Source organism: Grus americana, unplaced genomic scaffold (genome assembly GCF_028858705.1).
Source record: "Grus americana isolate bGruAme1 unplaced genomic scaffold, bGruAme1.mat scaffold_1000, whole genome shotgun sequence".
NCBI lineage: Eukaryota > Metazoa > Chordata > Aves > Gruiformes > Gruidae > Grus > Grus americana.
Window position 1 is genome coordinate 30,910 of NW_026561421.1, and position 13,503 is coordinate 44,412.

Sequence of the window (13,503 nt, forward strand, 5' to 3'; positions counted from 1 at the left end):
TTTCAGTTCTCCTTAAAACACAAGTGTGTGTTTTTTCCCTTCTACTGTGCACTGATTAAAAAAAAAAAAAAAAAAAATCCCCCCCCCCAATCACTTGAAACTTCCCCTGAAATTTTCTACCTCCTCCACTATCCTGCTTTCTCTTAACCTTGTTTGTAACATTATTCTAAATTCTTTGCTTTCAACAGAACCAAGGCAACGTAAGAGAGATTTTTCGGGCCGGTCTTCACCTGTCAGACAGAGATACTCATTTAGAAGTGCTCAGTCAGAAGGCTCTTGCTGCAAAAGAGCTAACAGGTTGGTATATGGTTAGTGATAGTTCTTACTTATCAATAGTGCTGTTGCTCACATGACTGAATAATGCTTTCAAGGGTGTTTGGATTGGTGGTAATTACAGATTAGTAGTGTGATTATCGCTGTGGTAGTCCGAGGGTATAAAGAAAACAACTATTGAGAGTGTAAACTGTACTTTTTATATTAGCCATTAGGAATTTTAAAATGCAGTATTGGTGGTCACTGATAAGGTAATTCCGGAGGTTGTGCTGAGATTATGTAGCTGCAATTCTTTTGTTCTCGAACCGAAGCCAGAATCTCTCTCTGAAAATCTGAGACTCATCCTGAAGAATACCAATTATTTTCTTAAAACTGAAGATAATTTAGTTAGAGGGAGAACCTGTGTGGAAGTTTTAATGGATTTGTTTTGGGTTTTTTTTTTTAATCAGTCAAATACTGATTCTGGTTTCTGTCTGAAATCAGCTAATGATTCTGTATGAAACTATCCTTAAACAAGAAAAATGCTAAATGAAATTATAAATTATGAATTACAGTAGTAATGACAAAGAGGTTTTGGATCCTGTAAGCAGTTAGAGCATGCAGAATGCTGTCTCTTGCTAGATATGAGCACTTTGTTCAGCGTCTTTGAAAGCAGATAGTTATGGAAGGAAAGGTTTTTGAAGCCAAATTTGTAAACAAGTTAAAAAGGTTTATGTTTCACAGAGTGGATATATAATGCTAAGTGAAACTCCATTTATGTGTGTGTGTGAGAGAGAGACTGGACAAAATGAGTAATTTATTTTATGAAATTTCTTTTAAAAATAGTTAAACATTTTACCTTCCTCAGAAAAATTAAATTTTACTGTCACAAGGAAAATCATGTCATATACTTTGAAATCAGATTCAAAAGGAGTACAATGATCTGGAAACTTAATAGATCTCAAAGTAAATTCTGAGACAGAATTCACTTAAGTTTTGATACTATTTAGCGTGTACTTTAATGTTTTACTTGTTTGTTTAAATGTTTGCAGACGGAGACACGCAGTCCACAACACAGATTCCACATCCTCTTCATCCACATCTGATGACGAAGAGCGTTTTGAGAGACATAGGAAGTGCAGCCATAACAGAAATTTAAGAAGGTTAATGAAATTGGAGAATAGGGGAGGGAGAAATCTATTTGGGGGGAGTTTGCATCTGCCTGACTGTGAAGTGTTAGCCACTTTCTCTTGTACAATTTCTAAAAACTATTTTAATAACAATCTAATAAATAAGTTTTCAGCCCAATGTCTCTCAGACATGTGTGTCTTCTGGCACATGGATCCCAAAGTCCTTGGGAAGGACCAGCAGTAGTGGCCAGCCTTTATAATGTTAATCCACACTGAACTAAGTAGCCCCTTGGGCTGTAAGTCTTTGAATGTAGACGCGAAAAAATCTTTGAAAGATGTCAGTGTGTTTTGAGGAGTTCTTCCGTCACGCAAATCAAGGTCAGGTCACGGTCTCCACATATGGAGTAAGTTGTTTGAAGCTTGCATTCCTCTATATGCTGTGTGGTCTGGCATGGATATTTAGAAGTGCTAAGAGTTATTAAAATAATTAACGCAGTTTAATGTCCGGAGTGACCATTTTCCTTTCTTTACTCACGGACATTAAATGTAAACCAACGTGAACAAATATTTCATTATTTAGGAAGTTTATCTCATTTATAAGGTCTTCTGCATTCACTTGCCATCGTTATAAAAGCAAAAAGCTAGCTGCATCCCAAGTTAGAAAGTGCCTTTCTCTTTCTCCTTAATTCAAATCAGGTGTCTTCCACTAAACTTTCGAAAAGATGAGCTAAAGGGAATTCCCAAGGATCGAATGAAAATTGGAGCAAGTCTGGCTGATGTTGATCCAATGCAAATAGATTGTTCAGTAAGTAATTTTAGTTCATTGTGTCCGTGAGATGTTTCCAGTGTTTCTGAAAGCTTTCAATAACGTGCTGTCTACAGCTACCTTGGTTTACAATTTTCTCTCCAGCAATTTGAAAATTGCCCAGAACATTTCCTTTGTGCTGACATGTACTTTCTGATGGAACCTCATCAAGGTTGCAGCTTTCTTTAACGTATAAAACGTGTTCCGCTGACTTTATTTTTAGGTGCGATTTGATGGTGTGGGTGGTCTTTCTGACCACATTTCAGCTTTAAAAGAGATGGCCGTTTTTCCACTGCTTTACCCAGAAGTCTTTGAGAGATTCAAAATTCAACCTCCAAGGTAACAGATATTGTTTAAAACTATGAATTCTAATTCACCCATTTTCAGGAGAATATTCAACTGAGGTATCAATATGTTTCCACGCTTCAGAATTTTCAGCAATGTTGATGGGGCTTTTTGGCAGTAGTAAAAAGCAATTTCTTAACAATGGAGAGAATCCAGAATATATGTAGGTTCAAAGATGTACCGTGTGGTGAGAGTATACTTTAAAAGTGTCTTGCCTTTAAAAGGTGGGGCTGAGTCATTTTTGGTTTGAGTTCGATGGCCACGTCCGCTTGATTAGTTTATAAGCAAGAAGGAATCATCTACTGGTAGTCAACTGTAATTTGTTGCTTGGAAGTCCAGTTGTCTCTCCCACCAACTGTCTTTTTGTTCAAGTGACCAGGGATACGTTTTAGAATTGACAGGACTTGCAACTAGAACCTTGCCGTGTTTGTCGTGCTTGGGCTAAAGTAAGGATCTGACCACTTTTTACACAGCTAAATTAGTTCTGCGTTATGACATTATTAGAGATTTAATTGTTAGCTTTATATGTTCTTGATCAGCGCAGTTCAATTATGGTATAGTGAAATATGACTTTAAATTCTTTGCTTTCGGTAACTTTAAAAGTATTACAAATAATGAAAAGACAATATTCCAGTGGGTTTGCTTCTTTATTCATTGAAATTCTTTTTGAAACAGCAGTGTATTGGCTTTTCTAGTTGATGGCTGTATTTATCTGGAAATGCAGAATACTCTCCCAGGTTTAGACTTCCACCTCATTTATCATCAGCAATGGATGGCCTGGGAGACCAAATCCAGTAACTTCAAGCTTTTTAAGGGAGAATGAAATGCTTTACTAGCAAATCTTGCCTTTTGTGAAAACAAGCATTTACATGCAGCGTATCATAAGTTAGCCAAGTCTCAGATTCTGCGCTCAAGTTTGTTCTGGTTTGGCTCCACTGTGCTGTAACCACCCCTGGTAGTTTGTCAGCAGTTTTGGAAGTGCCCTTCCGGGACACTAGGATCTTTTCTCGAGGTTTGTACGTCTCCATTATCCTCTTTATTTGTTGCGTTTACTGCCTTGTTGAATTGTGTAGGAACACAAAACTTCCATCTCTCTTCACTTTTCTCACACTTCAGCTGTTACCGCGATCTTATACACAAAGTGTTTTGGTTAGGAGAGAAGAGGGGTGTGGTTTAGGGATGAGGACTGTAATAGATACTTTTCCATCATATATGAATCTTTTCTTCTTTTTCTTTCTTTCTTTTTTTTTTTTTTTTTTAATAATTGCAGAGGCTGTCTATTCTATGGTCCGCCAGGGACTGGAAAGACACTGGTTGCTCGTGCGCTTGCTAATGAATGCAGCCAAGGTGAGAGGAGAATAGCCTTTTTTATGCGAAAAGGTGCCGACTGCCTGAGTAAATGGGCGGGGGAATCTGAACGACAGCTTCGGTTATTATTTGATCAGGTAAGGTTGAAACGTGCTGTGTGTTCTGTCCGAGTGGTAACTGTAATCTTCTGTGGTCAGTATTTTTAAGAACAACTCACTCCTTTTTGGTTTTTGTCAGTTCTTTCCACTGACATGGGTTTGTTAGTGTTTCCTTTTTCAGTGGGTTTTTTACGGGCTTGAAATCTTGAGATGTATTAGGGAAGATTAATAAAACGAGAAAACCTCGCAAAGCAAACCCCTGCTACCCACCTCAGAAAAACCCCACCAAAACCCCCAAAATAACCATCAACAAAAAAACCCCACCAAACCCAAACCAAAACAGCCACAAAAAGGGTTTCAAGAGGCAAGAGATGGATGGTGGCTTTAGATCCGAGGGAAACAGATGCAGGCTGACGGCATAGTCATTTAAATTCCTGATGGAAGCTTGCTTTCAGAACCTGTAATTGAATTAAGTCTCGGCTCTGTTCTCGGCGGTTGCCAAACAGCTGTAAAAACTACTGCTCTGATTTGTTTCCTGTCACCTGGTCTCAGTGGCTTGACACAAGCTGCCGTCTTCTGTTACTCGTGCCCCTCACTCCATTAGCCCAATTAGTAGAGATCCCTGATGCCAGTCTGAAAGATCTAGTTCCAGTGACTTCCCAACCAAAACATTTTTAATGCATTTTCTCTTTAAAATAGTCCCGGTTTACTTATGTCCATATTCCTCTGTTTTCATTCGAGGCCTACCAGATGCGACCTTCAATTATCTTCTTCGATGAGATAGATGGCCTTGCTCCTGTGCGGTCCAGTGAACAAGACCAAATTCATAGGTAGTACATTTTTGGTATCTACATAGAAGCTGCTTGATCTTTGTGAAAAGACCACCACAACCTGTTTAACTTTATGTGATACATTAATTTATCCTGAAAACTAGTAATTCAATGCTACTAAAATTCAGATGATTTTCAAACAATAACTGAAACCAGTTCACTCAGCTTGATATCAGCACAAGGCCTGTGTTAGCTTACTGGTTTTGTTATGTCCTAAATTAAGTCTTTCGCTAATTGGCGTCTCATCAAGAAAAGCTTGTCCTTTTTGAGTGGTCATTGCAGAAGATTGCGTAGAATGTAACAAAATTTACTAAACCAGTGAATGAAAGTTATATTTTTTCTGTTAGCTCTATTGTGTCAACTCTTCTGGCCCTTATGGATGGCTTAAACAGCAGAGGAGAGATTGTGGTCATTGGGGCCACCAACAGGCTGGATTCTATAGATCCTGCTTTACGAAGACCCGGCCGCTTTGATCGAGAGTTCCTCTTCAGCTTGCCAGATAAAGAGGTCAGAACTTAAACACAACCTTAATGCTCATGTGACAAAGTCCCTCTTTATAACAAAACCACGTAACAATGCAGGATTACAGAGCAGTTAAAGTCAAACCCAGTGTTGGACAACTTGGGCAAAAGAGAGACTGTGGGGGGCAGATCCGGTACTGAATATATACCATTAAGAGGATTTCCACAAGTAGTTAGTTCTGTAATTAGTTTTGGTTTCACTGTGACCAGCCAAGAAAATGGGATGCTGCTAGTCACTGAAACATGTAAGAAAGAGTGAATGCCCCAATTAGCTGTAAATTACTGCTATCTCATCTTGAAAATGAAAGAAATGGTGTGCGCACAAGAATTCCTTTTTGCAAACAAAAACTTTTCTCAAGGCTGGTGCTGGAGCGATTGAATTTTTTTCCATTCCCAAATCTGTCCATGTTTGCTGACTGACTTAATCCACTTAGACACTTTCATCCTGAAGTGGTCTTGCTCTCAGTTCTTGGTTTACGAATGGATAGTGGATGTACCTGTGCTGGATCGTTCCCAGGCTGCGTATCCTGGGAGGGAAGTATTTTGGGAGCTGACATTCTTACTGGTAACTTCTTATTGGACAAAGATGTGAGGTACGCTGGACAGGTGTGGGGCTTGGGAAGCTTCTAGTTCAATGGCGATAGCTAAGCAATGAAAAAGTAGGTGTATAGCAACCAAAAAATATGGGGAGGAAGATAGTGTGGAACCCTGGTCTTGTGTGTTTTAATTTGGCTATGGTTGAAGGCTAGTAAAAGTGCACTAAACAGCATCTTTAACAGAAACATTTGTCTCCAGTTTTTATCTCCTTTCAGGAACAGGAGAGGAGGTGCCGTGAAACACATACACTATATGATTCCCTACTGTGGAAGAATTCTAGAAATCTGCCGTAATTAAACTGTGTACCAGGGAATACTTAAATAAAAGATCTTGCTAAGATCGGAGATGAAGATAGGCAACGTTTGACATTTTCTGGATCAGTGACAGTAGTTTGAGTCATAATTATTGTTCGTCTTTGTAGTAATTGCAGCAATTACTCTGCAAAAGCAGAGAGCGTATTAATCGAACTGTAAAATACTTAAAAGTTTAGCAGATAAACCAAGTATTTGTATTAATGTGAGGGTGTGGGGGGTTTTGTGTTGTTTCGGGGATTTTGAAGAGAAAACTCTGGACAAACTAAAATGCGACCATTTTATTTCCAGGCTAGAAAAGAGATTTTCAAGATTCACACACGAGATTGGACCCCAAAGCCATCGGACATGTTTCTTGAAGAGCTAGCTGAAAAATGTGTTGGTAAGTTTGAAAATACAGTGAGTTACTGCATGGGACTGAGTCCGAAGAAGGAATCTGAGCTTGTAGCAGGCAGTACTCGAGCTCTTGCACCTTGCTGCAGAGTGAGGCGGCTGGCACGCCGTGGGAGCAAAGAAAGTTAGATGCTTCTTTTCTTTTAATTTTCTTTCTGTCTCTCAGAACGTTGAATGGGTTTGGGGCATCTTCCCTGGGAGCAAAGTTTTGATTAGGGGGCTGCTTAATAAGCGCAGGATATCAGGCTGCGAGCCACGTAACAAAACTTCTCTGCAGTGCAGTAACTCTTTACGTTCTCTCTTAAACTGTTAATTTTTGGCCGCATACAAAGTCTTTCAGTGTTGCGCTTGGGGAACGGAACCTTGGCCTTGACTTCTGTGTTGCCTGAGACTGATGTAACATTTGATTCTTGTTTTCTTTGTTAGGGTACTGTGGTGCTGATATTAAATCCTTATGTGCTGAAGCTGCCCTCTGTGCTTTGCGCCGCCGCTATCCTCAGCTATACAAAAGTAGCGAGAAACTGCAGTTAGATGTTGCTTCTATCAAAATAACAGCAAAGGATTTTGTCATGGCTATGCAGAAGACTGTTCCAGCTTCACAGAGGGCTGTGGCTTCACCTGGGCGAGCGCTATCATCTGTTTCAAAACCACTGCTTGAAAACACCTTAGCAAGAATTTTACAAGCCTTGCAGAGAGTATTTCCCCACGCAGAGTTTGCACTACAGAAGGACCAACAGCCAGGTATAACGATAACATTCACTACTTTAAAATTCTGTCAAAGCAAAAAATTCTCATTTGTGCAGTCAACATACACAAACCTCTTGGCCATAATGACAGCAGAATTTCAGAATATGCATGTGCATGCTTTTATTTCAGGAACATGGTGGATAGGTTTTAGTCTGGATTCTAAAGTGAAGTGCTGGATGGGAGCTGTGAATGACTCACAATAGGCCGTAGAGAACTATGCGTTCTCTACTACAGCACCCTGTTTCTGACAGTAGCTAACATCATATTTGTCATTTGTAGAGATGGATCTGAGGTTTAAAGTATGAGGCACCTCTTTCAAAATATTGAAATAGAGGGGAAAAAGGTATTTTTACATGAATGCTTCTAATTCCTGTCTGAAGAATGTCAGGACCACAATGCAAGCAGAAGCGGTTTAAGCTAAATACTGTTTTAGCTATCGTGATTTTTTTTTTAGCCATAGTCTCTTAACTTAAATGTTTGTGGATCACACTGTACACTTGTACAGGAGATGAGAATGGTTTAGTAGTGTGTACTTTGGGACTTGGCTTAGCATACGTGAGCTCACACCCCTGACTGCATCAGCCCTGATCAGGTTTACTCTGTCAGTTGGTGAGAGCAAAGAAATTGATAAACTCACTCCACTCTTGATTAATGGAAATCTGTTAATAGTTAGTTATGCCAATCTCTGGAGACTGTCCTAGCAGGATGACTCCCAGTAGAGCCAGGAGATAGGTTAGCATTGGTAAAACAGAGGCAGAAATCCACCAACAAAACAAAAGCAGAGAGGCTAGGGGATTGGTAATTGCATCCCTTCTCTGTTGTCTGCCTTCCATTATCTACTCATTCGGTGATCTGTGAGGAGCCTTACTTAGCAGGTGTGTTGGTCTGTATATTCTGACTCACTAGTCCTACGCAAATGGAAGTTTGTGGCCATCGCACTCGCTTAATTCCCTCGCTTCCAGTGCGGGAACCTGCCCCAGAAAGAAGTGGCCTTGTTGGGTTTTTCAGGTGTCTCGGAACCACCAAAGTTGTTCCTAATCATCTTTCTTCTAAGGAGAAAAAACCCAAACAACCTCCCAAGCACTTAGGACAGCTTTGTAGAGACTTGTGCAGTCTCCTTAGGTCTGTGGTAGGACGAACTCTTCAGAAAATAGCATTCGGTGTGTGCCCTCAAATGAAGAAATAGAAGAAAAGGGATTTCCAGCACTGATTTGAAGCTGTGTTAATGCGAGAGTGAGATATGGAGTATTCAGGAAAGTTAACAAACCTCTCTTGTCTTTCAGACAGTGTAAATCATGTTTTAAGAAATTATGCAGTTGACAGTGATGAGGAATCGCCATCAATCTTTGAAGATAAGCCAACTCATCAAATGCCCAGTAGAGAAAAGGAAAAATTCCTCAATTTTAGCAGGTAAATGTTGATATTAAGCTTTTGACATTTTAATGTGGAAGGTGTATAAGCCAACAGTTGAAAAAATAGATTGTTGTCATCACTGTTGGGTCAGTTATTTTTCTCCGTTTCTATCGCTATGCTGTCCAGAAAATGTGACCAGCTGAGTTTGGTTAGGTCTCTAAGATCTTTGACTTCAGCCAGTAAAGGTACAGTGGTATTGTGCTGGAAAAAACAAACGCTCTTCACAAATGTGTTTCATGCTAGGAAAGCAAGATTACTAGGAAATTAATACACAATTCAACGATGAAACAATTAGAATGACTGAATACAATCTTGTACGTATTTGGCGTACTGCTGTAATTTAACTAATCCAATTGCGTACTTCAGATACAGCTCATGTGTTTCAGCGCCCACCTTAATTTTTTCCTAGAAACGTTGTTCTGCTCCTTCCTTCCCGCTATCTCCAGTAACTACGGCCAAATTTCAGCTGAACTTGACAGATGTAGAGATCTCGTAGTTACTTAAACTCAAGACCTACTGAAAATTGGGGTGTACAGATCCAGATTGGTGTGTGTTGAGAGAGAGAGCGAGAGCGAGTTGTATTTCTCCTCCGTATCAGGTTACTGACCAGTTGTCGTGTGTGTATTTAGCTGGACAAGTCCCCGTGTGTGATTTAAGAGCCATTACTTAAGCCAGCCAAACGAATAGCAGAGATGCTGGGGATTGGCAGGATTTCTTTGGGGAGCTATGGTACAAGGTTGTAAGAAAATGAGCTTTGATAGTCTTCCTGATCACAGACCAGCTTATTATTTACTGGAACATGGAGAGTATTTACCAAAAAAAACCCGAGGTTAGGAAAAAACCTTTAACATCTGTGTGCCTAGTCATCACTTCATTTTGAAACTTACTATCTTCTAATTGTTCTAGAAATGCTTATTACCAGCCAACATCTTGCAGGCCACGGTTCTTACTAGTTGGAGAGCCAGGATGCGGGCAAGCTTCTCATTTGGCACCTGCGGTAATACATGCCCTGGAAAAGTTTCCAGTTTATACGCTAGACCTACCTGCTTTGTTTGTTACCGCCACATCACCGGAAGAAACATGTGCACGGGTATCTTTTTTTTCTTTTTAATCTCATAGGCTTCATGAACTGTATATAAACTAGTAAAATAAGCAAAATTCATTGTTAATAGAGGTGGCCTGGTTTGAACGTGCTGTTAGGTTTACTTCTGTCCGAAAATGCACGTTTCTTTTTAGATCATATAATCCCGAGTAAGGATGTTGTAGATGGCCGTATTTTCTATTCCAAATTAAGCCGTGAGGAATTTGCTAGCAGCTTGGGAAGCTGGGAGGTGCTGCTAATAAATCCCTCTTTATCGCAAGAAATCCTGCCCATTTCGGTGGGATCCAGAAAGTTGTTTTCATTGCTGCTTACGAGACTCTGCTCCCAGTAGGTGGCTCTGCATCAGCCTGACTGCAGGTCACGCACTTTTTGTAGGCTTTTTTATTAAATATAATAAAAAGGCAATCAAGGTTTTGGGGAAAAGAAGTGTTTCTTTTTTTTACATATGTACGCGTGCGCGTGTGTGTGTATACATATACAGCTTCCACTGCTGTAGTATATGCAGTAAAAGCATTAAAATTCATGGAACACTTACATTTGTACACTGGTATGTTTTTCTTAACTGTGAAAATTAAATATAAGCAGAGGTAGTGCTGTTTTCCTTTTTACTTTTAGGCAGGAAAGCCATTTTGTTGTTTGGCATCACTGTATTAAAATATCTTGACCTTTAGGCAGCAGCATTTGAGAGCTGGACAAGTAAGGACAGACACACTACAGGACCGGATACTCATTTGTCACAGAAGAGGCACAATTCCTTTTTTGTTACGTTACGGTTGCTTCTGCGGTCGTATAGCTACCGTGTCTAGTCACTGCCCAGACACACCACGTGCGCTTCCCATTTTGTGACAGGAACCCCCTGAATCTTAATAATCTGAAAGGGTCCACGGAGAAATTTGTCACGTGAAAGGGCTGTTGCCACTTCCCTCACGCAGTAGGTGCACGCTCTCTTCTGCGATCGAGGTACCATCTGTAGGCAACGGCTTGCGGCCATCCAAAGCGTGTAATCGGGTCTGATGGATCCTTTGGTAATGAGAGGCTGTGCGTGATTTAGCTGTTCAGGCAGGCTGAAGACTGGTCACCTCTTATAAAACATACTTGAAATTTTGAATTGTAACCAGGCTCCTCTTACAGCATCAGCCCCCATCTTTTCACATAGGTCTGTCTGTGTTTGTTCAGACTGTGCTCCAGACTGACTTGGCTATGTGCCTGCTCTGAATTGAAGATGGTGTAGTCGGTCGTGTAGTTGCAGTCGGGTAGTGACTTACCCAGACTAATACATCTTGAAGAAGGGTTAGGCTTGTGTTTTCAGGCACACCACTACACCAGCTAAGTTGTGAGGTGCTTTAGGAGTTCCCTTACACCTGAGTAGTTTTGAAATCAGGTAGAGCTTCAGGTCTGTCTGCGTAGCAATGTCTATATTTGAGTCAAAGTAAACGTTTTACCTTATTGTTAAGGAGTTGTTCTTTTGTTGGTTTGGTTTTGTGTTTTGGCTTCACGTACTCCCACTTCGTAAGATAGTTTGACTGATACGTAGTTATTTATTAGCCTATTGCACATGGTTTAGTTTTCTTATCCAAGCTTTCATTTCACCAGTTGATGCGAGAAGCTCAAAGAACAGCGCCGAGTATCATTTATATCCCACATATCCATTTGTGGTGGGAGGCTGTTGGAGCTACACTGAAAGCTACTTTTACAACGCTACTGCAGAACATTCCAGCATTTGCTCCAGTTTTGCTGCTTGCAACATCCGATGTGTGTCACGCAGATCTCCCAACAGAGGTATTTCTGTCGTGACTTTTTTTATTCAATTTCTTGTTCAGCTATAAATCCTTTAAGCATTGGAGTACTTAAGCAAATGCATACTGTTATTACTCAGGCACCCTACCCAGGTCTCTTAAAATTTGCTTAGACAACACAATGCCGAAAGCGTTTGTCTAAAGTGTCTTCTGAGTAAAGAGATTGACTTTGACCCAACTTTTTCCCCCTTCTCACACACTCATGCTTGTTAGACAGATGTAGCCATTTACTTCAGACAATAAATCCAGTCACTTCAGGATGGTTAGGTATGTACTTAGTCAAGAATATATGGTGCTTGAAATGGAAATGGGAAAAAAATATTTTTACTGAAAACATTTGTACTGAAATTGAAAGATATTTTTACTGAAAAAGTACGGTGGTCACACTGTAATGATGGAACGGAATTTCATCTTTAAATTCTTTAATAAAAATTTCAATTTCTTTGTTCATGTAAGTGAAAGCTTTACAAATGAGAAAGCCGAGTTCCAACTTCTGTTTCAGTAACTTGGAAGTGGATTTTTAGTGGTATTCCTTAACAAAATTCAGTAAGAGTACATGCTTAGCTTCCTAGACATCTGAGAGTGTGCATTAAAGGAGGATATTCAAAATGTGAAGATGCTGCCCTGATTATTTTGTCTCAGTTACTGCGGGGGGCTTACCTAGATGTGTTTGTCATCAACTGCTTTGAAAGGGCTTAACTTTCTAGAGGAGTTTTAATACTGTTAATGAAGTCCTTCTAAAATAAGTATTGAAATTCCTTCCATAACTTTTGGTAGTAGAGACTGAAAAACGGAGTAAAACCTGGAAGTATACAGCCTCAGACACCTCGCTTAAATTAATTTAACAAAAAAAAAAAACCCCAAACACCTTACCAAAAAGCCCGCATTTGTCTGCTGAACCCTGCCTGTTCCCTCTCTAGATGCCATAGAGATTGAAACCAGCAAGGCAGGTAAATAGAAAATAAGCAGTCCTGGAGGTGGTGAATGTCCCCACTTGATCAGTGTATCACACGGTCCCTTCATTGAGCTTTAAATCTAGAGGTGTTCCTTAGAGAAGATATTTTAATCTGCCGTGCTAACCTAGGAAAATCTAGAGTTTGAAGGACAAGCAGATAGCTTCTCACAGTTTGTCTTACTCAGGTGATTATTCGGTTTAATTTTGAAAGGTACTCATCTTTTTGGACTAGAGTATGAATTTGTGTGGCCTTATATCTGAAATATCTTTTCTCCTCATGCTTTAGATAAAAGAATTGTTTATTGATGATTATGAAGAAGTTTTCAAAATCCAGTTGCCTAATGAGGAAGAAAGAAGAATGTTTTTTGAGGACTTAATTGTAAATCAAGCTGCTAAAGCTCCTGCATCAAAAAAACAGTGCAGGTGAGGCTATTCTACTTATAAAACTTTGCTAACTGTAAGTTCATAGCTATACACTATTTGCTTTGGTGGTAATTTTCTAGCGATAATTTGTCATACGCTTGTATTTGAGTACCGTAAATTGACTAAAAGTTTCTGATTCAATTAAGCGTGGCGGCCATTGGAAGTGCTGCCTGTAGCACCACCGCCTAAGCTCCAACAGCTGACTGAGGAAGAAATCAACCAACTGGAGGAGCAGGAGGAGACACGTTGCGTGAACTTAGATTTTCTTAAGGGATGTGACTCATAGACTTGCCCATTGACAGACGTTTCAGAGCATTTACAAAGCCTGTTGACCCAGAGGAGGTAAGTTAGTGTTGATCTGTAATACCATTTTATCTGTCCCTCTGTTTCATAATCTATATGTCTGCGTGGTGTATTTCTCAGTGTCGATGTGTCTCTTTATATGAAGGTTTGTCTTTTGTTTTTAGGACTGTACTA

General features: G+C 39.9%; 1 long non-coding RNA gene across 1 annotated transcript; it reads left to right on the forward strand.

Annotated features, from left to right (window-relative positions):
* The first annotated feature begins 9,745 nt into the window (after window positions 1-9,745).
* On the forward strand, window positions 9,746-13,212 carry LOC129200413 (uncharacterized). The gene is made up of 4 exons (XR_008574872.1): window positions 9,746-9,840; window positions 11,446-11,631; window positions 12,890-13,026; window positions 13,173-13,212. It is a non-coding gene; the product is annotated as an uncharacterized LOC129200413 (long non-coding RNA).
* Window positions 13,213-13,503: the final 291 nt, after the last annotated feature.